General features: G+C 33.1%; 1 protein-coding gene across 6 annotated transcripts in view; it reads right to left on the bottom strand.

The window, feature by feature from the left end:
• LOC119642910 (AF4/FMR2 family member lilli) overlaps nucleotides 1-27,819 on the bottom strand; it is a 125,349-nt gene that overhangs the window by 9,293 nt on the left and 88,237 nt on the right. The window lies entirely within an intron of this gene.

Here is a 27,819-nt window from a genome sequence, read left to right as displayed (position 1 = left end):
AATGCTTAGATAAAGTAGATAATAGGCTTTTTGAGCATTATTTTAGAATTCTTTTTTATAATCATTTACAAGTACATTTTTTACTAATTAAAAAAAAAAAAAAACTGGTTGAACCAAAAATAATAAAAATAACAAAACAAAAATCGCAAAAACTCTTCTTAAACCAAGACGAACGCACATAATGAAAATCTAGAAGAGAAGAGATGAACTTAAGCAGCGAGAGATGCATTAATGGGGTGAGTGGGTTTTAACAGGCAGCTACTATAAAATGAGCAGAAGAAGACAACACAAATAACAACTACTATCAAGGCAACAGAAAATTAAATATAAACAAACGTAACCTCACGTTGATCGGTGAAGTACAAGACGAAGAGACCGACGACAAAAGAATATGTATAAACTAGCGAGAGGAAAAGCAAAAAAAGAATAGTCAACAGAACACAAAAATAACACAAGTTTTTGTTTTTGTACCTCTTTCCGTTCGGACAAAATTTAAGCATAATTTTGCCTTTAGACACAGAAACAACAAAATAGAAAGAAAAATGCATTTGTTATTGCGAACTTACTTGCAAAGCAATTTATTTAAAAAAATTTTATGCTTATAGTTGGTTGCCTTCTATTGTTGTTGGCTTTTGTGTTTTATGCATTTTATGTAGTTATCACCAAGAGGTTCAGCGCGTCTTAGTACTTTAAAAAATTTATGGCATTGTTGTTTTAGCTCCTATTAATTTATAATGTGTATAATAATAATAATTGCTACTAACGTTAAATCAATTTCTTATATTAATTTGTTTTTGTAAATATAAAATGATCATCAGTTTTATGAAAACAAAAAGCGAAAACTAAAAAAATTGAGAGTTCGTTCAGAGGGCGCATCGTGTAACTGCTCAAAGTAGAATTCGACTGAAACAAGATTGCCTGCTCAACTTTTACGGATGTTAAATATATTTGATGGCTTTTGCTCCCTCTTATAGGTAACTGACCTGGTTTGCAGCTCTTCCTCCCAACTTTACGATATTAACTGGTATAGAGTTAAAATAATTTGGACTTTCAAGTTAATATGTAAAATTTAATTAATCTTTCATATTTTAATTTGTATTTGACAAACATAACGGCATTCGTTATAATACCAGCGGAAACTATGAAAATTTGATCGCGTTTAATAGAAAGAATTTCCTTTGCATGTCATTCTCAGAATCAATTATAAATTAATATAAAAACTTCAAGAGTTTATTTTTAAGTTTATATATAGTTGAAATTAATTTTTCTATTCATTGCGATGATAACATTGGGTGTTAAGTGTTTTTGATATCCAATGTATTTATCTTCTGCATTTTTAAGGTATTTTGATAGTTCCAACTCTAGAGCTTCGAATGAAAGCCAGTTTTCCGATATTCACTCGATTGGGTCGAACTTTCGAGAAAAAACTCCTTCTTAAGTAAAAATAAGGAAATTTTATACAACTTGAGATATACACTGTACATCCCTTTACTAAAATATAGTACAGCGTAATCTTTTAATCTCCCATTTGCTATATAAGCTAAAATATTCTCTGCAAAAGTAGAGTAAAGGTGGAGCAATTCTTTACTAACTTTTTACTTTAGTAATGATTTATACAAATTTGAGATTATGTTAAAATCAATTGGTATAGTACTAAGGATCCAATTATCCTTTAAATTCTGTTGTAATAAAATTGTCAACATTAAAGAATTGAAATGGAAAACTGAAAGGCACATAACTTTGGTTTAAGTTTAGAACATGAATAAAATCGAATAAATGAATCTTCCGGTTTGGAGTATAAATAAATTTCGTACCATCGCCTCTACTGCTGGAATGCTACGCAAAACAATCTTCCAAAGTTGATTTAAACCTCAAGTAGAATTTTTGACATCGATGTTTTGTGCATTTACATACACATTAAAATAACATGCGTACGAACTGAATTAATAACTACCTTTTGCACTGTATTCGTCTTTAATAAATTTTATATATCCCTTACGACAATAGAACGTAAAATAATGCATAACATGTCTATTTAAGCGTTTGAAATGCAAGTTTTTTACACGTTTTTTCGTTTTTTTTCTTTTTTGCTTTGCACTAAGAGAGGTTCAAATTCGTAATCGTTGAAATTAGGGGAACGTTGGCTAGTTCCATCTTATACTCTTTTATGAATGACGGCAAAAATTATGCTCAATCACTTCTGTTGAAGCAATCTAGAAATTCTCCAATAAAGGAGGCAGACCAGATAATATTTAACTTTGTCAATGAAAATTTTCTTAGTATTGGACAGATTAGTAATCTACGCTTTTACCTGTAAGTTTTAGAAAGATTTTCTTGATGACCTTGTTATTTCTTAGAAAAATGAATTTCATGACTTCTGTGCTATTATATAAAATTTCTTTGAAAAATTTAAAGAGATAATAAGTTATTGTTAAAAATGCATAGCGTTAACACCCTTAAAAGTATCCATTTTATAAGATTTGATTTGGATATGACTGAACTCCGTTTTTCAAATAATATACAAAATTGTTTGCAACTATTCAAAGCGGTCAAAATTATGATTTTGGTTTCAAACGAGAACAAAGAAGAATAATATTAAAATTAATTATTTATTCTTAGCACGGAGATCACTCCTTTCTTGGATACGTCGTGAAATGGCGAGAGGAGGTTTAATATACGGGAAAGCTTATCTTGAGCACCTAAAAAAAACCTTCTTTGCCATAGTTGCACTTCTTTCTATCTTGTCTTTATTAACCACTTCCCATTTGTTTTATAGTTTGGCCATCAAAATGGCCAAATACTATTAGACAGTAATTGTCGGATATGTCATTATATAACTTAGATTGCGCCAAAAGAGAATTAATGTGTAACTGAATATTACTTTTCATTTGCAGAAGTTTTTACAAAATATTTCCAAGCAGTGGTAATATTCTCTACGCCAAATTGCCATACCTATTAGCAAAGAAAGCGGAATTATTGATTTTCTCAAATTGTTCGCAACACCTAAACAGATGTTTCGGCCACTCTTTATATTCGTGATTAGCGCCAAATTCTGAATCTATCAGCGCACGACCGTCTGCCCGTCTTTGTAAAGACTCAGTCTCTCGGCTGCAAAAGTCAATATATTGCAATCAAAAAATTTGCAAAAACATTAGGAGCACTCGCAGCCGTTTTGGTGTTGAAAACGTTCAACGCAAGTGGTCTGGCAAGCCTGGTCTGGTTAACAAAACTTGATATTCTGAAAGCAAGTGGAATCGGAAATATGTATATGCCTACATGTATAAATGTATGTCCAAACAAAAGAAAATATTTTCCAGCAATAACTCAAATACACTAAAATAAATCTGGCTAAATTATTTTGTCTTCTCTCATTTTTTTTTATCTTCAAGTAGTTTTTCTATACAATTCCTTTGAAACTTTGTTCTGTGACATTAAATGAAAAGAATTGTGTGCAAAGCAAGTTTAAACAGGAGAAGGAAGATTTTGCAAGAATTTATCACTTAAACTCCATTTCTTTATTGCAGTTTATTTGTTACAGAAATTCAATTAATCATGTTTGTAAATCAAAAGTCACGAAAGCATTGGAAGGAATTTTATAAAAGCAATGCAAAACAAAGAAATATAGATTATATTATTACGAGAAGGTAATTGATATTATTTTTTTTTCAGTTCAGATGAATTGTATTGATACTTCTCCTCTATATTTGAGCAATATTTATCTTTCATTTAATTTCGATAGTTCCACTATCACGTCTTTTAGTGACTATATTTGCTGCGTATTCCTAAAGCGACATTTTCAAAATTTGCTTTAAAACTTCTTCAATACTGCTTTCCAGTGCTCGTTCTGTTGAAAATGCTGAACCGATCCCACCAAACAAGCAATATGAGTTTAATGCCATAACTATGCAATTTTCCAGTCGGTCTTAATGATTAGCTTGCCCTGCACCAAGATATTTCAAAGTTAAAATAGAGTTATGTGATGACAAAGGTCGATCGAATTTTTTGACAGAATTTGTAGCAAGAGTTTAACGTGGGTTCCTGCCTGAAAGGCTTAACCCCACGGTGGCCCAAGCCACTTTAAGCGCCCTGGCGAGTTAGACAATCCCCACAGAGTAGGGGCCTAAACAACACCAGAGTCCAGAACGGTTTATTGTGTATGGAACAATAAACCCCACCGTGGTCAGTGGTGAGGCCTAGCTGCACTTGACTGTTCCACTTTGGCTAGGAACTTGCCAACCACAACCATCACGAGTACTCCCCGAAGGGCCGCACCCAAGCAGTCAGGACTCACAAATTGATCAACGATATGCGTTCAAAAAGGGTAAAAATTGCGCTCGCTTCCGCCATAAGGCTTCCACGGCGACGTTGATCAATTACCACCATTACCCGCAGGCATCCGTGACATATGTTCAAAAGTAAAATAGGCAAAAGGGGAAAAAGCCTTTCCGTCAAATCCTTTTTTTAATTTTTGCATGTATTAATTCTCAAGAGAGTTTTTAATTAATAGGCCAAAGGGAAGGCCATCCGTCAATTCCTTTTTGTATAATTAATTCTCTCCTGAGAAAATTTTAATTCCAACGACTTTATGAACAAAGTCCATCATACACCCGCAGGTATACGTGGCTTTGTGAGGCGACCCTCCTGACCCCCGTGGCTCCCAGTTTGTTTTACAAAGCCTTTGGCATACTTTGGGCAGATGTTAAAAACAACCGTACTTGCTTCGGATTCACCATAATTCCTTGGTTGCCAACACCATGAACTACTTTTCTTCGAGATATATAGGTTTCGGGTATTGCAATGACATGGCAGGGGCGATCTACCATGCACTCGCTAGATTACTACCTTCAACGTACTTAAACCCATTCAGAAAGTTCCTAGGTAGTAACCAGCTATTGAGTGAAGAACTCATCTTCCAGCCAACCCCTCCACCATCTCTTAGAAACTCGTCGCCGAGTTAGTAGCCCAAAACTTTAAACTCTTCTTAGCCGGCCGAAGCCGTTGCCCGGGGATCACCACTGGGAGGTGAGAGTTTCGGCACATCTATGCTCCCCATTAAAGCATAGTTTTATGACAACCCGATCGTTTACATCAACACAAAGAAATGCTCACAAAGAGATAATGACAAACTCTACAATTCCCGCCCGGCGTAGAAAACTAAAAGATTCAAACTATTCTATTTATTCAATGAAATGCGAGTTGTATTGTAAACGGTTTTTTAAAATGAGCTAAAATTACCACTAGAACCATCCCAAAACAGACACAACTTCTAACTAATTTCATTGGATTAAATTTCCCATTACTAAAAGCTATGCCATAAATTTTATTTACTTCCTTCATAACGAATTTTGCATACTTGTTTTCATTATTATTTCCCTCTTTTTTCATGGAAATATTTGTTTATAATAATAATTAGTAATTAAAAAATCGCCGATAGGTTTAAATAGAAAGCCATTTAACTTAAGTGTCAAAAAATTTAATTACAATTATCCCTAACTCTCAGTCACTACAAACTATTTGCATTATAGTGGAGCTATTAAATTTTGTACCATTCAAACCTAATTCCTTTTAGTACCTTACGCTAACAGGTATAACAGTATATAATGCAACACCCAGAACAATTTGAGATAGACACATCTTTATTATATGGATCGATTCCTATTCACCTTCTGAGCCCATCTAAGCGTGTCTGCCCGTTTGTGCGCTTTCGGTACGCTGACATGGTTTGGCTCCAACTATGGACTCTATTGAAACTCGTTCGGATAGAACCATTTTTCGCCCATTTTTCATGTAAAGCTTCATTTTGAAAAGACATTATATAAATAGCTGTAGAATTGTGCGAGATTTCTAAAGATGGACCGTGCCCCACTATAGCGCTTTTACTTCTTTTTATGGCATCCTACTTGAAACAACTCCACTTTTTCACTACACTACAACTTCACACTCCACTACATCAATCTACGCAGCAAATTTTGAGATATTTTGAAAAAATTGGGTATACAGACGTGTTTTAGATCAAGGATAAACGCTACTGAAATTGCCCATATCGCGTCTTAGTAGAAATAAACGACTGATACGACTAAACAAGATTATAGTTTTTTACGAAAAGAATGTATTTATGCTACTTTTTCTGGTCTCCGTATGTGGTCGCCACTGACTTCTATCACGTGGTTTGCATAGGGATGGATTGCTAGCAGTCAATATGTGGGTCGTGGCGGCAAGCCTATTTTTAGAGAAAAAGTGCGTGATATCAATTCATATTATAAATACTTTTTCCGGCTAAAATGACCGATGCTCTAAACTTTTTATTCCCTTTAAAACGCCCATATATACATAAGCATGCTTATGAATAAATCTTCGCCATTTGAAATTTGCAGAAAACATTGGAAGCGAAAAACTTCTAACAGAATCGATTCAAAGTTTAATACAAATGATCGCTTATCGCATCCATCTTTCCCATTAACAAAAACAAAATTTGCAATTGTTTTACCGCAGGAATACGAATAGGTTAAATTCGATGTAAGGCAAGGCAATTTTTATCTGCTTATTTGTACACATAATTTAATGCAAACATCATTTTTTTTCTCATAAGTAAAGCAAAAGAGGAAAGCTAACACAACCCTTAAACAACCCCGCACGACATATTCGCAATTTAGATGCATACGACAGGTTTAAATAAAAAATGCTTTACTTATGTCAAAAACACCATGAGAGATTGTACTTTGCAAATGTGACCACAAAAGAAATTCTCTTCACACACCGCATTACTGACATAGTAACCATTTTCTATACCTAGGAATAACATTTGAGTGCAGCATACTAATATGAAATGAAACAAAAAGAAAAAGAAAACCCAAAATTATACTTGATTATAGTCGACTTTTTTATACACACTTCATAACACAACAAATAAAATTTCTTTACTGTGCAGTCTTCGATGAACGTGGCCGATGCTCTCTATTTTTAAATAGGTATTGTGGGACCATCCATTGTCATTATTATATCCGTTATGGTTGACGAGTAGTGAACGTTGGTTACATTTAATCAAACAGTCGAGGCACTTTTCAAAGATAGGAATACAGCGGGCGATTTAATAAAACATTACACTTGATCGCTTGCAACAATATAACTTCATTAGAATATAAATTCTTTTGTTTTCTAGAAATCGTTATATGAGCGAGATCAGAAACTAAATTGGGCTGACATGATCCAACGGTTAATTCTATTGTCAAGAATTTGTCGTATTTTTTATCTATTTCAGTAATAAAATATATACAACTAGACTTTTACCATATAACGGCTTAAATCTACACAAAGGACTGTTTTTGAGAAGCTCCTTTAAAAATGGACCTTTAGATGGTCCAAAACTATCATAGAAAACTCGTATGCAGTCATACCGTTATTTTGGACAACCTAAGCTTTCGACGATGTGTACACGTATTTTCTCTATGAACGTGTATACGGGACGCGGTCAAAACAATTGTCCCAACCAAAAGAAGGGCTCAGATAGATAGACAGACGGAAAGACGAACTTGAAGTAGTTCTGATTCTTCTGAATTAGAAAATGATTGTGAGTCGATAGGTAAAAGGGGCGGGATCTAATCACTTAATCAAAGCTATCACGAGACTTTCTCGTACGGGCCGTGTCCATTCCGTACGCAGTAAGAACTGTGTGCGGCTATTCTTTGTGTGGCACACTGACATCCGTGGTACCCGTACATGTCGAAATCTGTAGTACATTTTTTGTGATTGGCACTAGGTACTATAGCGGTTCATGTAGGGATTTTCATTTTCTAAAGGGAAGTATACACTACTGCATCAATGATATTCACAGTGCACCACAAATTTTGGCCCTTCATAGTAGATGAATGCTCACTAAACAAGTCTGTAAGCAGACGACTTCCGCTGCTCTCATACAGAGCTCCCAACGACAGGAGCTGTCACTTACAATTGAGAGCCTGCATTTCACCTTGCGATACATCTTTGATACCATGGTATGTGATGTTCTAAAAAGTCCTGCTCACTACAAATAACATGTTTTCTTAGTTCTTTATTCACCGTCAATACTAATCGACATATTCATACTTTTTCTCCGTTGATAAATATATGTGTTAAGCCGCAAACCATAGATAAAATATACTTGCAATTAATTTTCCGTATATAGTTAGTTATTAGAACTTTCTTATGTACGCATATATATGAAAAAACTGTGATATAAATGAAAATTTGCCTTCACCTACATTTGTATAAAGTAACGGCCTTTAAGTCATAAGTTATAGCAATTTACCTGTGATTTTGCACATACACATTCGCATAAATACCCTGCTGTGGGAAATCTAATAAAATATTTATAATCAAATAAAATATTATTGCTTTCGCATAAAAGTATTTTTAGCAAAAGATATTTAGCATACATGTGCAAACCGAGCAAACGTATAAGCTTTTCGCAAACGCGTGTAGGTGTTTTGTATGCAAAGAACGTAAATCGCTAAGAGAAATATTTTGAATATAAACTGGTTTATAAGTAATAGGTGACCACCTCCTGAGATTTTGTATACTTTATCATTTATAATTGAATAAAAGCGTAAAAATAAAATTAAATTTGTAATAAGAAACCTTCTTCTTGCTTTCAATTTTTCATAACAGTTCCTTGATGTGAGCTTTTCGATTGGAAGGGAGCATTATATGTCTGCATTGTATTTTGAATAAAAGTAGAAGTGAGTAATTAAAATAACAATTCCTTTCGCAGCAGCGAAATGTATGACTTCAAAACCAATATGTAAGACCAAAATGTATGCATATAATACATACATATATATATATATATATATATATATGTATATATATATGTATGTATATATATATGTCGAAAATATTTAACCCGTATTATATATTTCGTATTATATACTCGTATAATATTTCTCTCGTATTGAACAACAAATGACTGCTTAATATGGTTCAGCCATATTGGGAGCAATTTTACAAATCAAATTACTGATTAACTGAATAAATGGAAAGCTAAACAAAATAAATAAGACGACATTATTTGTAGCAAGCATCTATCCAAAATAGGTTGGCAATATTTAAAATTTTATAACGAACGAGCAACGAGCACCAATTAACAACAAAAATAAGTAAGAAAATTATATTCGGTCGTTACTGAATCTGTCTTACTCATCACTCTCATCATTTTAAAAAATACTAAAAAAAGGGAAAATAACTATATATTCACAGTTTATAATATTGGGTACGCGCGGCTGATCTTTTCTATTTTCAAGTTGGAAGTGCAAATTTATATGGTGCATGTGTTGCACTTTATGGTTAACAAGCAAAAAACACGGACAAGAGACAGATTCAAAGTTTTTGATGCATAGGCGTGTCCCTTGACCGGTTTGGGTTATTTTCAAATTTTTTTGCAAACACACGAACAAAAAGACCTGCTTAGGTGCATTCCGAATTTGCCTTATAAAGGTATTGAAAAAAAAAAGAAACGGTTAATTCTCTTCATTTCTACGCAAGTACTACAGCAGCTTACGTAAAAATATACGTTAAAACTGTTGCACAATTTATCCGCTGCAGTTTTTCAGTAATGAGCAATAATGCTTCCAATGCTTTATTCCTCTTGAAAAACAGATATGTTCTCAATTTGCGTGGTACACTGTAGACCTGTCCTTCGGCCGATTTAGACCATTTGGAATACCAACCTACGTGCAAGAACTTCCAATGTTTCTGGCAAATTTGAAGCCGGTAGCTGCACTTTTAGGACGTGTAAAATGGACATTACAAAGACGGGGAGACGAATACGCTTAAGTCGGTTCAAAATTCCTGACAATTTTGAAGCCGATAGCTTCACTTTTGAAGCCAGGGGAACGTTTCAAGCAGATGTTAGGCAGAAGAGCAGATGGACTTGTTTAAGTCGATTCAAAATTTGGGGGTTTCTCTGGGTGTTGTGAACATTTTGTAAAATTCGTACATTTGTACACATTATTCTTCGGTGGTAGGTATAAAAAAGCGCTTTCGTCAGATGATATCTACAGATTTATGCATGCATTGCGTTTCTGAACTTGCTTTCACCATAACAGGAAGTTAGGAATTTGAAACCAATTTGTCGATTTAGAATGGCAATTGAAAATTGCTTGGTGATTAAATTTAAAAAAGAGAAAAACAATTTGAAGACAAAAAACTTTTTAGAGAATTTACGTCAACGAAAACGATAATCTCGAAATTGGCGGATAACGATCCGCTTTCTGGTCGCTCAATATTGAGCCGGTGCAAAAAAAAAATCAAATATACAACTTGAAAGCCGCTTGTTTAAATTTAGAATCCAATCTTGTTATCAACAAAGTAATGCACTAACTGTAGAGTATTGCGCAAACCTCGTGAATCAATAAGATGTGTAACCAACCATCCTTGTAAAGGCTAGATCGAAGGATTTGCACTATGAACCGTTGGAAGATTTACCTTATTTCCTCTTTCTTTGTTTCTCTAGCCTTCTACGATATTTGTCTGTTACTAAAAACCTTACGGATATGTACGTTTTTCAAGTGCAAAAATTGTAGCATAGAAAGTATATGAGCATATTAAAAACTTATAAAAAATTGCTTTAAATAAATTGGAGGAGTATCGCTGGAAAAAATATTGAACTTAAGAAGGATTATAAGATACAGTTTGCGCTTTACGAATTATTGTATATATTTATATATCTGCATTTTCTTCCGTATGTACGTACCTACGTTAATTGAAGTAGGGATTATCCGCCGCGCTTTATTCTAGTGCAAGCAAAGCCCCCAATTGTACAAAGCTATCGTATATTAGCATATTTATCTTAAAAATATATTCTTTTGAGTCTCAAGGAATTTATTATGAGCAATATGATGATGACTACTATTCCTACTAAAAATTTTATCTTATGTTACTTGAAATATTTCGATATGATTTTTATATCCTATACGACTTCTGATATTAGAATATATTAAGTTTGTGCGGATGCATGCAACACCCAGGAAGATTTAAGACAGGCCCGTGATGGTTATGCGGAATAACTTTCTGAATCGAATTAAGCTTGTCGTGCACGAACGTTATTAAAAATGGTACGAATCAAATCACCTTCTCGATCACTTCCCATACAATGCCCTACTTCGAAAAGTAGTTATGGAAACAACGGTGGGCTGGGGACTGACCGACGATACTCTTTTTACTTGTTCTTCTTTAATTCGATTAATAACGTTTCCTATTTACAAAATATGTTAATTCGTACGTTTTATAAACAATCTATGTGGCATAGGACCTGAAGGAATAAAGTTTTATTTCCTTTTTCTAGCAATTAGGGAGCCATGCCAGCCACATGGTTTAGAAACAAATAAAAATAAAATTCTATTTTAAATTAATAGAATAAATAATTTTTATTGGACTTAGTTGGCTTTTATATTTTTACTTTTATATTACAATAATTTACTACTTTAGATACTTTTTTTTCAAGTTCAAGTATGTAATTTCCGCCAAAGTACAAAGTTATTGCAGTTATTTCACGAATAATTAAATTCATTTTTCAATGGAAGATCTTGTAAGGTGGAAAAATTGTTACAAAAAAGTCGGCATGTCAAAGTTTTATACTTGTGTTAAAGCTGAGAATTTTTAATTAAATTTGTATTTCAATTTTCCACGAAAATTTGTTTAAAATTAAAAAAGAAATCTCTGAAAAGTCTATTGTATCGAAAATTAGTTCACTTATAAAATATTAAATTTGATTTTGCATGATTAATGTACAACGAAAGCGTCGCTAAGCCACACACCATTCGTTCATAATGGGTTTTTTAAATCAATTTATTGATTCAAAGCGAAAAAACTAACACTCCTGAGCACTCCTTACTGTTTGTCGGTGTGTTTGCTAATTAGCATTTCTAAATATGTTGCCTACATTTAAGAGTCACGTTAACTTACAAAAAAATCTTTCGATTACACAAAATTCTTTCCTTTTTTTGGAATTTTCTTTTAATATGTTTTCAGGCCTTATTAAATAGAGTATATATGCTTAGTTGAGGATAAGTAGTAACTACATTTTCACATATTTAATTACAAATTCAATTTAAAATTCTGGTACACATTATAGTGTAACATAGTTTACTAAATTTGTGGAAAATAAGAAAGAAAATTTCTTCATATTTTTTCGCCATTTTTTTTTTTTTTTTTAAGGCGGCACATAGCCTGTTCATACATATGCGTACGCTTACAAAAGGCACTAATTGAATGTCATTGTGTTATATTAAAATACATATACACCGGCAAACATATATACCAATGCAAACTTTGAAAGCAACGGATGTTATAATGTATAAATGTTACAGCCCATGTATAAAAGGAAAACTATATACATAAAACAAAAGTAGACCAGACGGCTGTAGAGATGTGCTACGAGGCAAGCATTCGAGTAGAAAGGCGGTTGTTACTTTTGCAAAAGACTCGGCAAAAAAGAAAAAAAGACTAGGAAAAATAAAATAAAATTATTAAAGTATATTTACGAGTACATGGAAGGTTTCTGTCTAGAAATAAAGTATCTTTTTAGTTATGTTAGTGAATGAAAGAAAAACTGCAATTGTTTAACCATGAAAGTGGAAAATCCATCTATAAGAAAATATTACGTTAACAATTTTCACATAAAAAAAGGTAGCAAAACTAGAAAATGTTCGATATCCGTTTTAGAGTTGTGTTTTGGGTACTTGGCCGTTAAAGGTGAATATGTATAATACACTAACAAAAATGCTTCCGTGCTCTCCAATCGTATAAACGTGGCGTTAAGGACACATTTTAATTAAATTTTTCATACAGTTATCATAAGGTTTACACCAACTTTTCAGTGGACACCTTATAAAAAGAACGTTTAATTGTTGGAAGCCTATTTGAGGACGAATTCGATTTAGCAATACGAATAAAAACTAAGCTGATCAAACTACAGATTGATTTATTATTTTAATATGGCTATTTATATTTTATGTAGACACCCTCTTTATGAATTCTTTCAAACAGAATGAAAAAATTACTACATACTCATTCGGTCAATTAGAGAAATTCTTTATCCTCAAACGAAAGGACAAACTGCTACTACTTTATTGCTCTGTAAAAAAGGAAAGAAGAAAGTCAAAGAAATTGTAACTATTTTCAATGACTTTTGAATGAAGCTGTACTGAGAGCAGTCAGACAATTAAAAAAAATAAAACGATGTAGTGGCAACTAGAAAACGTTATGACATAAGGGATATTTAGAGACGCAAATACGTGCATGTACGTTTGTTATAAAACGTCTTAAATAGAAATATAAAAAGAGACAGGAGAGAGAATACAGTATCCATGAATACAAATTATTTAAATAACATATATTGAGAAAAATCCCATTTAGCAAAAAAGTTTGTTAACGAAAACGAAAAAGATTTTAGAATTTTAAAACACTTGCATATTCCCCGATCAGTACATAAACGCATAGGCATGCATGTACATTTCTCTTGTATGTGTAATACGAAATCAAGTTTCATACAAACAATGGCTTGAAGAAAAGCCTTAAAAAAAAGGAAAACAGCATATGACGTCCATAAAAACATTGTCAGCAACAGTAGAAAAAACAAAGCTTATACACAGAACGACAGCATACAAACATACATATTTGCTTTCTCACTATACTTTTCATACTACTTATTGTTTAACGACAATAAGGCGACAAGTTGCGTATTATCAAGATTTATATATTATAAAATGTATGTGCTTGCATAACATTCATTTATCCCTTTGTATTCAAGCATATAACGTTGGCAGTCACGGCATACCCGCCATGATGCACTGCTTGCATATTAAACACATATGATGGTTCAGTTGTTCCTCTCCCGCTCTTTACCTCTTTATTCTTCTTTCTTTCTTTTTTTCCTTTTCCTCACATGTTGTGTCATCTTCTTTAATTCTTGACTCGCACTCCTCTTGTTGATGTATTTGTGTATTAAACGATAGCTAAGCCGTGAGTATATAGTGCAGCTTGTGCCTGACCAAGTAAATTTTATATATTGTAGGAATGTCAGTAGATCATGCACGCGTGCTACTATGAGGTTAAAAATTTCAAGTGTTTTGTGTCTCGTAAAGCACTTTTATATTTGTCACCTTTTACTTTTAGAGAAACGAAATTGTGTAAAACTAAATTCGTTTGCACTATTTTAAAAATAAAATATTGATGTCTTGAGAATATGTTTGGTTGCCATTTAAAAAAATATTATTTTGTTTGTTCCCGGAAAGATGGACAATAACATGTAGGTAACACAATAAAAGCGATATGTTTGGTTACTGTCAATTTTAAATATGTATAAATCTTAATATCTTTAAGGATGTTTTACAATTTTTCACATATTTGTAAACCATTTGAAAGTTTGAAAGTTATTACCAATCAATCGAAAGCTATGCAATGTTTACAAGGTAAAAGCAAGCCAACGTGTATACTATAATTTTCATGCGATTAAAAGTGTTTAAAATTTCATAATACATTGGATCTGTGGCATACATATAGATTGCAAAATGATTTAATTTTTAAAGGTATATTTTGTTTCATACCTCCATGAAAACGGTTGCTTTGTTTTGAGAAAAACGCAAGGTGAGTTAATTTTTTATTACATTTCCTTATACACTGAATACAACATTTAAGCATGGACGTATTTTGTATTTGCCCTATCGTTTATAATGTATTACATATTAGTCGTTTGCAAAAATTTTGAACCGTGACTTCTGCAGGTAAAAATGGCAAAGAAATAGGAAATATCAGTGTACATAACGGTTGAATACAGGAGTTTTGACTTTCTTCTACGTAAAATAGCAGCTTTCATTCCGTACTGTTAATTTAATTAGCGTTCAAAATTCTTCTTCTTGCAAATTCATTATTTTTATCGTTTATTTGAAGAAACCTGTTGCCGAAGCCCAGCAAACACGTTCAGAGGTTTATGGTGATGCTGCTTCATCATATTTCACTTGCCGGTTTTCGTTTCAATGATTTAAAAGAGGCGACATTAATTCACTGAAAATGCCACTTGTTGTAAGAATTGTACAGAATACACGATTGTAGCTCGAATGGCAAGTTGTGTCACACCCAGCGTACTCATCAGACATGACATGTTCCGATTACCACTTGTTAAGATCGGTGCAGCATAGTTTGGCTGGCACACGTAAAGCTGAAGAAGTACGAAAATGGGTTGGTGGCCGTATCGCTGCGAAAGCAATATAATTTCTTTCGACATGATATCGCCTTGTTGCCCCAAGTATTGTAAAATGTTTTAGAAAATGATGGACGCTATTTTGATTAATATACATTGTACCAATTTTCTACAGTGAAGGATTTTACAAGTAAAGAATGGATCAACATTTTTGCAAATATCTAGAAAATATTTTGCGGTACCCTCTAAATGGTGGGCGCAACAATTATTTCTATTAATTAAATAGGATACATTTCATACTTGCTTACATTTAGGATTGTTACGGAGAAATTTATTTCATATTTTGCTTTTAGGCTTATAATGTTGTCCTCAAGGTCGCCTAGCACCCGTGGATTTTATTATTTTACCTAAATTTCTAAAAATAGTATGTAATTTATCTCTGTGTTTGCTTAATAAGTTTATTTTCAAAGTCGACTTCTCAACGCAAATATTATTAAATTATTATAGCATATTTTAGAGGATATTTTTGGTAAAGACTATGGTAGATAAACAACCATAAAATGTTATTAATTTCAGTGGTATTTACATATTTTTGTTATATAAGGATTAGGACTTGATTTGCTTGTCGAGAAGCAACAAGAAAAGAAATAGGGATGAAAACATAGAAGAAAAGCATTTCTAACAATACAATGGTGTATAAATATATGTTTACATGCCTTTGTATAAGCATTGGTGTTTTTTTTTTTTTTTTTTTTTTTTTTTTACTTTTTTTTGTAAGCGCGACGTAATTTTCTAAATGCGATTGCGTACAGAAAAAAGATCATAAAATAAAAAATAATAAATGTATAAAGCTTTTACTGCTTCTTATATAAGTAATTTGTCTTTGCACGTGGAAAGTGTTGGTTGTGCTTTAAAATGCTCTTAAAAATGGAGCGTAGTGACATGAATTTTTAATTAAGAGTTGTTTTACTCTGCTTTTACTCTGTAGCACTAGAAACACAGCAGAACACTAGTGGCTTTGAATTTCAAAGATACGCTTTTATAGTAAGGATAACATAACAAATTAAAAATTGAAACACTACAATTCTATTAAAAAAAGAAACAAGCACAACAACAAGAAATCACATAAAATCCAAAGCCACCAAACGGTTTGTGTGTTAGCATAGATTCTATTAATGAAACTAAAAAAACTTTCATGACAATGTTTTCCATAAACTATGCAGAACATGATATAGCAAGTAAATATTGGAATTCTCAAGAAAACGACATTGAACTGCACACAAAGCATTACCAGCAAAGAAGTTGGTCGTTAACCAAAGCAATGATGCGATTCAGTCAAACAAATAAGAAAACGCTGGAAATAAAGGGCTTACGTTAGAACTTGGAATTTATTGACAAACCTTATAAAGACGAGAGAGAGTAAAAGCTAGTTAAAACTGTTAGGGTTTGTAGACATTTAGAGAGTTTGAAAATGTTCTCTAATGGATCAAAAGGGACAAACCGCAGGTGAAGTAAGAAGTCATGTAGTTATTCAAATCTGAATATATGCTGACACCCACAGCAAACCACGGGTGGGATTTTCAATATTTACTCTACATTATATGGAAAAGAGTTCTATTGACCAATATTTAAGATTTCTTGTCAGATAAACGGTAGAAGTCTAAAGAATTTTTAATGAATTGATATGGATACGATAAATCGATTAACATAAAAGATTACTAATGCTTCTTCCTTTTATCTTACGCAAGTAAAAACAATGTAGTACGGCGCGGCTCATGTTTAAAAGCTTTACACCTCCCTACAGTTATTCATATAACGACTTTTAAAAACAAGGCGACAGGCGTCAGTATACCAAATTGCATGAAAATATCTCAGATTGAATTAGAAGAGACTAATTCGCAATCACGTTGTAAACACTAGATTATCATTTACGTCCATAACAAAACAGCAGATCACTGTAGTACAAAACCACTAACGAAAGTCAACCGTTGCCAATGCTATCATTTAAGCCAAAAACCATCACATTTAAAACTGTTTTGCAGATACTACAAAGAAAAGTGCAGGATATAGCAATATAGCGATTATCGACCTTCCCCTGAAGACTCATTTACTCATTTCCGTATAAACATTAGATCGTTTCCGAATCCTATGTGCGGCGATTGTTATAACAAGCTGAAACCTATAAGGTTGTAGTCCCTGCATTTAGTATAGGTAGTATAATTTTAAGAATTACGGACGAAATTTAGTCGCTTAAATATTATTATTTGGGAGAAACTTTATATTCAACTTTGATATAATTAATTTTTCATCAAATAATTTATTAATCTTCTACCTCTATATAGGATTCCTTGCATTCAATGTCTGAGGTCCCAAGAAGAACCACCCATATACACAACAAAACCAATCTAAAATGGCCAACAAGTTTTTGGGCTTTAATTCTCAATATGCAAGATTTGCGACAGCTTTCAGCTATACACTAACTAAATTACATATGCAATTTGCCTAAGCTTATTCTGGTTTTGTGGTGTATGTATTGGCCCAAGTATTAAATTTATATCTGAAATTTGTTTTTGGTTGAATTTTCTACAAAATTATCTTTTCTCAATTTTATTCCATTCGAAAATCGTAGTCAATAATCGCAAATTACGTATTCATCCTAGAACATATATGCTTGATAACAACCACCGCAACGATGTCAAGAAAATTTAAAGTTTTACAACCTTGAGCTTAACCATTTGGTATTTATTATTAAAAGATTTATAGAGATATACTGATATTTAAAAAATTTCATTTTTATGGGAAGACAGAGATCGAAGAAAAATTTTAAAGAGATTTATTACTTTTCAAAGAAATAAAAATGAAAAATTATATTGCTTTTTATTTAATTTGCAAGTTGCATTAAAAGGCAAAATCTTTTAGAAAATCCTAAGACAGCCTTAAAATATGCCATAAGTGCAAGTAAACTTTTTGGCAAAAGGTAAAAAGAAAAAAATTTCTGCTTTTATATCATTATTATTATTTATTCAACCAAAAAAAGATTAGCTGCAGTAGATGGAATACAAGTAATTTAGAATGAATAAGGTAGGGCGCAGTTCAATAAAAAATAAAATGGAACTTAAATTCTGGTTATTCTAAATAACCATCAGCACATAAATCGAGCTTGTTTCATTTATTGCGTATTCAATGCGACAAGCAGATAACGTCCATTAGTGATTTCATTTTTATAAAGTGTAAGAACAATATGTGCTCGTGAGTGGTCGAATAGGCAAAAGATCTCGATTCAATAGTCGGGGAATCAAATGTCAAGTGCAGTAGAGTTTTCAATAAAGCCGCTAGCCTTACATACCAGTGCTTTAACGCTTCGGTTTTCAAATATATTTCTCTTACTAACGCTTAGTAAACCCTCGCTGAGCTTTCACTCTATTACTGGAGGCTTGGGCCTGCAACTTAACATACAATTTAGAATCATGTGTAACCCTAGACCTACGAAGCTCGAAACGGAGTACGACTTAAGGGTTTCAACATAATAGTCCACTCGTGTTACATAGAACGTTGAAGTGCTTACATTTTTTTAAGTTAAGTGACGTGTGATTATATTTACATCAACCGTAAAGTTTGGAAAGGTCAGAACGCATACGCTTGCCCTGCTCCTAGGTATCGAACGAATAAAATAACGTGATGCGCAAACAATAGGACTTTAGAAAATTGTACGCGAAGTGGTAAGTCATTAGTATTTAAATAAAAAGTAACGATCCCGAAAGATTCCCTTGCAAAACCCTAGATATGATCGTATACGCCGTGATGTACAACAACAGGCTTTGTGTGCGGCCAGGTTAATAAGACTAAAATTATGCATCTAAATTACTAGGGCAAGCAGTAAAATAGAATTTTTGTAAAAGAAGTTTATGATCAGCGCTATCAAAAGCCTAAGAAAATTCATTGTAAATAGCATCGATTTTTTTACCCATAGAGGATCCATTGTAAACATGACAAATAAGTTGCAGTACGGTCGTCATAGCTGATCCATTTTTAATAAAATAAAACCATGTTGAGACAGTGATAAGATAGACACCAGTAGCGGTCGCAATGTATTCACTGAAAGCTGCTCAAATGGCTTAGGTAGGGTAGCCAATTTAGGAGTCCCTCTTTAATTTTTTAAAATGATGCTATGGTTTTCTGCTCACTAATCATAATCTATTGCCGGTAAATGTAAAAAAACTTTCTATGCCGGAATAACAACTAATTCCAGTCCAGGGGAAGAGACATCATTGGCTGCCTAATTTTAAACCTGTTGCTGCTTGCCACTGGTTTACTCTCTGTTAACCCGCAAACCATTAGACCTATCATTCCCTAAGCAATCATTAGTTACTGAATCGTACGTATTGCATCGACCATCCTCATTTTCAGAATTTTAGCTAACGATAGCAGAGCAGGAGCTATCAGCACTGGACATTTCAGACGAAGCCGTCATCACCCTCAACATCTCTTTTGCTAGTGTGTGAGCACAAGCGTTTCAATCCGAAACGCGAGGAGTAACAAAACTTAACACAACTGTCGAGATGACGAAGGGGATTTGGAGTCAACGCATTTGGAGATAATCACATTCGTTCATACTAACTTCAACACTATTAGCAAAATCTCTTGGCAGAACGCGGGGTACATTTACGATACGATATCAACTCCTGAAGATTCAGCGCCCATTTAAGCGTCTCTAATAATGATGTCAGGTGTTACAACCGTAGGGCCGCAAGTAGACCCCTGCGAGTGCGTAGGCTTCTTATCTGAGTCCGAAGACGCAAGAGATGACGTGGCGATCAAATAGCGTGATAATTGGCTCACTCGCACCGCCAGAAGACTAACGGACTAGCCACATTGCCATAGCGAGGAGTTTTTGTATTTGTATGATGTAAATATCTTATGATATCTATTCATGATCTGGTTATACATTATCCTTACGATGAAGGTGAAGTGAAGGCACCTCCTCCTTTTTTTCAAATTCTTGCTTTTTACGTCAATATTTGCATTACCCAAACTAGAAATTCTTCACGATTATGAAGTTAGTCACTAGAAATTTGAAATCCATTGTCATTGGATTGGTAGGAAGAGGGGCGGAATAAACGTGTATCCAGAAAAGTGAAACGATTGTATGTTCTCTACTATCCATTCAGACGATAATGTATACGTATTTAGGTTTAAAGTAACAATAGCAATACAAGCATAGAACCCTTTACATTGATAATAGATCGTGTTCCATCATGTTATTTATTCTTTGTTAAGAGTTCATTTTAAGTATGGCAACTTGTAAGTGCATTGCTTGCATATATATACACAAACACATATACATATATGTATATATATATATATATATATATACAACAAACTAAACATATTGATGCACATTTCGTGTGCATCAATATATTTGTTTGACTATTATCTGTTCATGTGAGCATTTGTTTGAATTGTTGTGTGCTTAACAGTGTCCAAATAATCACATAGGGATTTTAATAGGTATCCACCTTTTTACAGGACTTCAAAGCAATTGCATTATCTTCCTTTATATACCTCCATAAGGGCGGATACGACTACGTTTACATTTATTCTTCTCTCGCAAGCGCTTTAATCATAAAAGTTGCCTGCTGCCACCTTAACTGGTTGGCATTCATTCAATTGCACAAAAATTAGCAGGATGAGTTAAGTTATTGAGGTTTGCAAGTGTATTTTTGTGCGGATAATTTTCTCTTATGTTCTCTTCTTTGTTAGGTTATAACATTAAATGACTACAACTATAATATTATATACCAATTGTGTATAACTTTGCTAAGTGGTAATATTGATGCGTTTGTAGACCAGCACTAGGGCTATTAATATGATGTGCATATGTTTATGTACGTGTATGTGATATTAAGCCAATAATGCAAAAATCCATTTAGTGTTATTATCAATGCCGGTTACACACATAAAATTATTTCGACGAAATAAAGCGACATGAGTGACACTTAGTTTTTCATAGATGGAAACATGATATAATATGTTCGTCCGAACCAACTTGCAAAACAAAAGTACACAACTTTTTTATTAGTTTATTTTCCGATTGTTTTCCGTAATAAATGAAACAACGTTTTTAATCATTAAAATTTCGTCAATATTGAAAAAAAAAGAAAAAAGAAGGAAAAGAATCAAGCAGAATTTGATCACACTCTGTGATTAAATAATGGAAAATATATCTCAAACGCTATCATACAGTTTAACAAACATGTACACACATATACGTATGTGTTTTCAACAATTTTATTTCATAATATTTTTGCAGTAAAGTTGTGAGAGAGAAAGCTTAAATCTATAACAATTTTGGGCATTCCAAAAAACAAGAAGAGTGCAACAAATGGTCCTATAGCAATATCAAGAGCAATACCAATATTTTGTAATATTGTAACACAACAACAATAACTTGAGCAAAAACCAACGGCATATGGTCACTGATGACTACCTTGGTGCACGCACACGGTGTGATAGCAGGCAAAGCGGCAAATTCCATACATTTGTGGGGAAATGTTGGGAAAATCTAACAACAAAGCAGAACGCAAAAAATGAATGTTTAAAATGTAAAACAAAACCTTGTGGCACAACAACGATTTTTGTTTCTTTTTGTCTGTCTGAAGGGGGGAAGGGTGAATGGTGGGTTAGAACATGCTTCAACTTCATCCTATGCCACACGAAGCTTTCGCAACAATATTTGCATATGTTACGATTTGTTGTATGTAAAGCCATCCATTGGAGATATAAAATGTGTATCGGGCATCGGCATTAATCGTAGCATGCTTTCAGGTGTGCGGAAAATAAGTTACGTGAATTGGTGCTTTAAAAATACATCTTCTAAACTCCATGTCTGTGCTATATGCACAAACAAACATGTTATGTAAGCAATGATAAAAAAAAATTGAATATTAAGGGCATACAGGAAATTTATGGGTGCGTTTTGCATTTATTTTTAGATATTTTCTTCCACGCTCACACACTTTCACTGTTTGATCTGCGTACCTTCGTTAGCAGACAAATGCTCTCCCAATAGAAAAATTTTTTACCTTCGTTTTTTTTTTTTCCAAGATATTTGCGTAAACATTCTAATCGTTTAAAAATTAATTTTGAAAGAATTTTACGACACTATTAAGATTTTGAGTGTTGCCTTGATATAACACATCAGATTTTTTCAAAATGCTTGGCCTCTTTCAGCCTTTTTTTGTTAGAAGCTCCGTTTTTTTTCTTGTTTCGCAAGAAAATTTTGATTTCTAACGGAACTTTAGCATTTGTGCTGATTAATTTAGTCGAGTTTTATTGATTTTGATTAACAGCGGTAATGGCTCGACGCTGCCATCGTATTAAATGTTATAATAAAGGTTTTGATTTAATGTCATGGGCGTAAACGTAATTTAATCATTTCATTATATTTTTATGCTATATTTTATAAATATCCAAAAGTGTTACTATAAATATATTTAAAAAGTAAGGCGATGCGTATGCTAGTACATGAGGTAATAATGGGATTACTGATTATTTGTGTTCGAACAGAGATTTGCTTGAAATTACGCTCGCATTCTACGTATAAATATAAAATATTCAATATGTAAGGCTAGGCCTTGATTGAAAAATTTTAATCGACAAAAAAGGCGAACGACCTAACAAAAGGCATTTGTAGCCTCTTTTGCACTTTTTTATAATAACATCATCAAGAAAACGTGGAAAAAATAATCTTAAATAAATTTAAAGAATTGATTTACCGAACACAATGACAATAAATGAAGCACGAGGCAAATATGGCAGCATTGTTGAATTAATAAAGTAAACAGTTATATATGTTTATTTTTTCGCATTTTTCACGTCCCCTCAAAAGCGACAATATCCTCCATTTAATTATTTTTTTTTTTTTATTTACAAAAATATATGTTAATTAATAACTTAAGTAAAACAAGCCGTGCTAAATTATGGTTGATACGATTTCTCAACAGTTTCTTAAATTATCATGTGATGTTAGTGATGTAGACCTTGTGTGGACTTTAATTCTTTTGATTACGAAAACATACAATAATTTCAACGTACGTATACTTTCCAACATCTCTTCCCGAGTTATGGGAGAAAATTTTTTTTAATTGAAACAAGAAAATTGTCTTAGCCGGTAAAGATCGATCCCTTAATACCCTACGCTGTATTTCGCCTAATACAATGACTCATTCGTTCTCATAACTAAATACCAAAAATTTCCTGTAAAGGTGTAGTCTTCCTGAAAGTCCCTAAAAGAGAGTAGGCATAGGATATGAGCCGGCGTAGTCCACATTTAGCAAAATTAATTTTTTTGGCTAAAGATCTTTTTCTTCTTCATCGTTTTTCGTTACAAAGTAAAAAAAAAATTAGACATTGTTGTCATAGAAATGTTCGGTTTGGTTTGAACGAGAATCCGTTTGTTTGATGGTGCATAAAACTAAACTAACATGCTCTGCCCGCAATTGGTGCGGTTGTCTCCAATTTCAAATTGCTATTAAGGAGCTATTTTCACCACAAAGTGTTAAAAATTAAAATTAATTATTAATTTTTGCTAGATAAAAGCTTGTCTCGGAGTTCGGACCGAAGCACACATGGGGAAGACGTTCGCAGAATTAGCCTGCCGTCCGCTTCTATTATTATCAAAGATTATTTGTAACAAGTTTGTTAATAAGTTTTTTGTATTTTCTGAGAAAATTGACATTTAATTCAAAAATAAGCTTATTGCCAAGCTGAATAATCGAAATATTCATCCATCATCACTGCTATTAGCTCTTATCGACTTGTCTACGGATATTCTCGCGGTAAACACTTGGCGGTTTCTACGCCCAGCGATCATCAATCCATTTTCCCAGATTTTCAACTTTTATAATTCGCTAAACTGCTAAATATTGCTACATCGCTCTGAACAACTGGTAAACAGACGAAGCCACGTCTGGAGAATAAGTAAAGAAATAAAACTTCCAACCCAAGTTGAAGATCACTTCATTTATTACTCTTGCTGTCGTTTTTGACTAGTTTGGCTTGATATCGCACAGATGTAACCTTCTTTTTCAACAAGTTCGCAATGGATTGTTTCTTTCCAATTCTATCAAATTGAGATTTATAATTTTCAACGTCTCAAAAATTAAGGTTTTTTGCAAGAAATGCCGTAAATCTTTCTTTAAATGTTTCATTGCTTGCTGCGATTTTCCTCTGATCCACTTAATCCATTTCGTAGTTTTAGTTGCATTTTTTCCATAGCAAATAGTACCGTAAACGTTTGCTTATGTCCATCTCTAAGGATTGCATTATACACTGAACAGCAGCTTTTAAACAACTGAACCATACGACCACTAATGTCTAATTTACATGTAGCCAAAGTTTCAGGCAAACAAATCGCTATAGACGAATTTTCTAAGACAAACAGAACTTGCTCACACTCCTATTACATTTATTTAGAGTTATATCATAAAGACATTTATAGAGCTTAATACAAGTCGTTCAGACTTTCAATCGATCTTTAATAGGCTGCAACTTTTTGATAAAAACTTTTAATTTTTTCTCGGCGTCTTTTTATTCTTTCAGTTAGTTACTAAAGAAGAATGACTTTCTCTCTTTGAAAACTTGCAGAAATTGCAAGCAGAAAACATTTGCACAAATATTTTCGTCTTCATTGTCGAGGTGTTTGGGTTTGACAATTGCAACAACCGACAGATGGACAGGATTCGAAAACTTTTAAGCATTTTATTCTGATCAAAATGTTGACTTTATTTACGAGCAAAAAGAAAATTAGTATTCTTTCTTCTAATTATTATGAAGGGCATACAAATTTTTGAGAAGTAATTTTACAGAGTTGAAACTGCTTCGAAAACGTATGTTTGATATTTGATCACACTATATAGGGGCAATATATGTGACGTAGTATCCGCACAATATGTAAGTGCTTGTTAAATGACGCCTAGGTTGACAATAAGGTCATCGTCAATGTTGGCGTCAACGCTGATAATAATGTAAAAAAAATAAAAAATAGTACAAGAGGCATCGAATGCGGTGTACATGCATTTACGTACATAAATATCATATTTGTATTTACCCAATATACAAATAAACACGTGAAGAGCGAAAAAAAACAGAGCCATATAAACAACAAGTAGCTTCAAAAGCGTCATAGAGCAATGTAATTAATAACAGCATTACATTTGATTGTCTGCATATCGTAAATTAATTTTCGTAGATAGTCTGCTTATTTACCGAATGTTACTTTAATGAAAATGTTTTTCTTCTTTAAATACATGTATTTATTGAGTAAGGAATTTTGCACCAATATTATACAGTTACAGCTAATTTTCCTACACATTTAAATGTCATTTAGAGTATTTCACTTAAAAGAATTACTCATACGAATTAGTGTATCGAGCTACACCAGAAGTTTTAGATAAGACTCTATAGCAAGAAATTACATTAAGTTCTTTCTTATCTTTCCAAATGACAGATTTTCAACCCGTTTTTGTTTAGAGAAGTACGAATCATTGAAGGTTTTTTGAATATGTTTAAGCTAACCGTTATCGAATGCTTGTCTAATTATTATTAAAAGCATTTTTAGTCTCACGACTAAAAAATTACTGTTTGTTGGTTATCTCAACGACGGGCCTGCTTAAAGCTAACAACCGACTTTATCGCTTTCTTTAAAATGTAGTTTGTAGTATAGACATAGCTCGAAAATTTGATAATTCTCGGTAATTCTCCTCTTCCGCTGGCAAATATGAAATAAGAATTTGCGTAAAAAAATGTTTTCAAATATTTCGACCAATTATGCAAATGTTGACTTAGAAATGATATAGCCGATCGAGTATTCCATCATATATGCTACCGCACAATTAACACTAGGTTCCACCAAGAGGTGTTAAAAGATATTTTTCAAATTTCAATTTAAGATTATTCGCTTAGTTTAATCATTTTTCCACAATTAATTTATTGAATTTTCGTACAACAGCTCTTAAATTAATTCAGGGACATTATTTTCCATTGGCTTATTCTGTATACAAAGATGTGAATATGGTATACATATTTCTAGCATTAGGGGTTTTCGCACAAAATTTTAAAGAAAGGTGAAGACAAAGTACACATGCACGGCGCGTTACTTACGTCATGGAACTGACGACTGGCAGAAAATTGGCAGAAATTTAGCGGAAAACCGATCAATGGGTTAACGGATTCAAAATGTCGCGAGGAATTTGGGTTATGGTAAGTCGCTTTTAAAACGATCTATAAGCGGATTATTTACGGAAGGCAAAATCAATCCAATCAGTCCTAAGAGAGTCGCAAAAGTCAATGAAGTTCGAAGTCAAGAATATCGTAAGTGTAGAATTCTGTGGAATTGATGAAAGCTCAGAATCTGAAAGTGAAGTTGAGTTAAGTGATGTTTTCGTATATGACAATGAACCCGTTAGAGATTATGAAAGTTAGTCCTCAAGCACTAATGAAAAGGAAGACAATTTGAACGCAAGTAGAGGAGGAAACAAATGGAGTTGTTGACGCATTCTGAAGACGATAATGAAAAAAGTATTGAATGGAACAAATGATTTAAATTGCGGTTGATTAAACAATTTGAAAGAAGATCGAAACACGTTCCTCTCCTGGCAGACTACATCTTTATACCATTTACAAAGATGTATCTGGTCCAAGTAGACACCCCAAACGAAATATTACGTAGGGCAAAGTAAAGGGTGTGAAGATAAATTCAAATTTAACTAGCAAAGACACCTACCATTTCTGTTAACAAAACTATGTTAACGACTTAGCGGAGCTCTGTTAAATAATTACAATTGAGATATAGTTGGATTTGAGAGCCTACCTCGTCCACATTAAAAAAAGGAAAATATTTTTGTGGACATTTCGTGAATCTATATGAAAATACCTTTGAAACAAACTAAACAAATTCAAATTCTGCCTGTAGGAGCTATTTTTAACGGTGTTTTGAAATTTGGTATGTTAGCGACGAATGGATATGGAAAAACATGCAAATTTGAGACTCTAGTGTGGCCTAACTAAAAAATGTCGCCTATATTCATCTATATCACGTGAATAGGAATAAAAGTACCTGTCGCCTATATTCACCTATATCACGTGAATCTATATAAAAGTTCCTGTCGAAAGGACAAAAAAAAAAAACCATACTTTTAATGCACCGTTTTTATTGAACAAAAAACGAGATCCTCCATTTTTATTGAATATCATGAGCCGAAGTTGCTTCATGAAAGTGCTACGATATTAACTTGATTGTTTGATTCTGTCGTTTTGAAGCTAGTTGAAGCCATTACTGGCCTCGGGAGAACCATTGCCACTTTTTCACAAGCTCTTCGCTGGCCAAAAAGCTTTTGCAAAATGAAACTGTCTTAATTGGAACTATTCGTCAAAATGAGAACTACAAAAATATAAAAGGATTATATGCAACGCTTTACAACACAGCTTTATGTATCGAATTACAAGCTGTAAAAGCATCCCGAACAAAAAAGAGCTTCTGCGGAGTTCAAGACATAAATCTATAACAGCACAAAATCTGGGCTCGAAACGACAGACTAAATGGCGAAAAGTAATAGTGTGAAATGTAACTGGCGTAGATGGCCTCCGCA

Source organism: Glossina fuscipes, unplaced genomic scaffold (assembly GCF_014805625.2).
Source record: "Glossina fuscipes isolate IAEA_lab_2018 unplaced genomic scaffold, Yale_Gfus_2 287, whole genome shotgun sequence".
Classification (NCBI taxonomy): domain Eukaryota; kingdom Metazoa; phylum Arthropoda; class Insecta; order Diptera; family Glossinidae; genus Glossina; species Glossina fuscipes.
The sequence above is the reverse complement of the archived record's forward strand: the minus strand, read 5'-3'. Positions and strand labels throughout refer to the sequence as shown.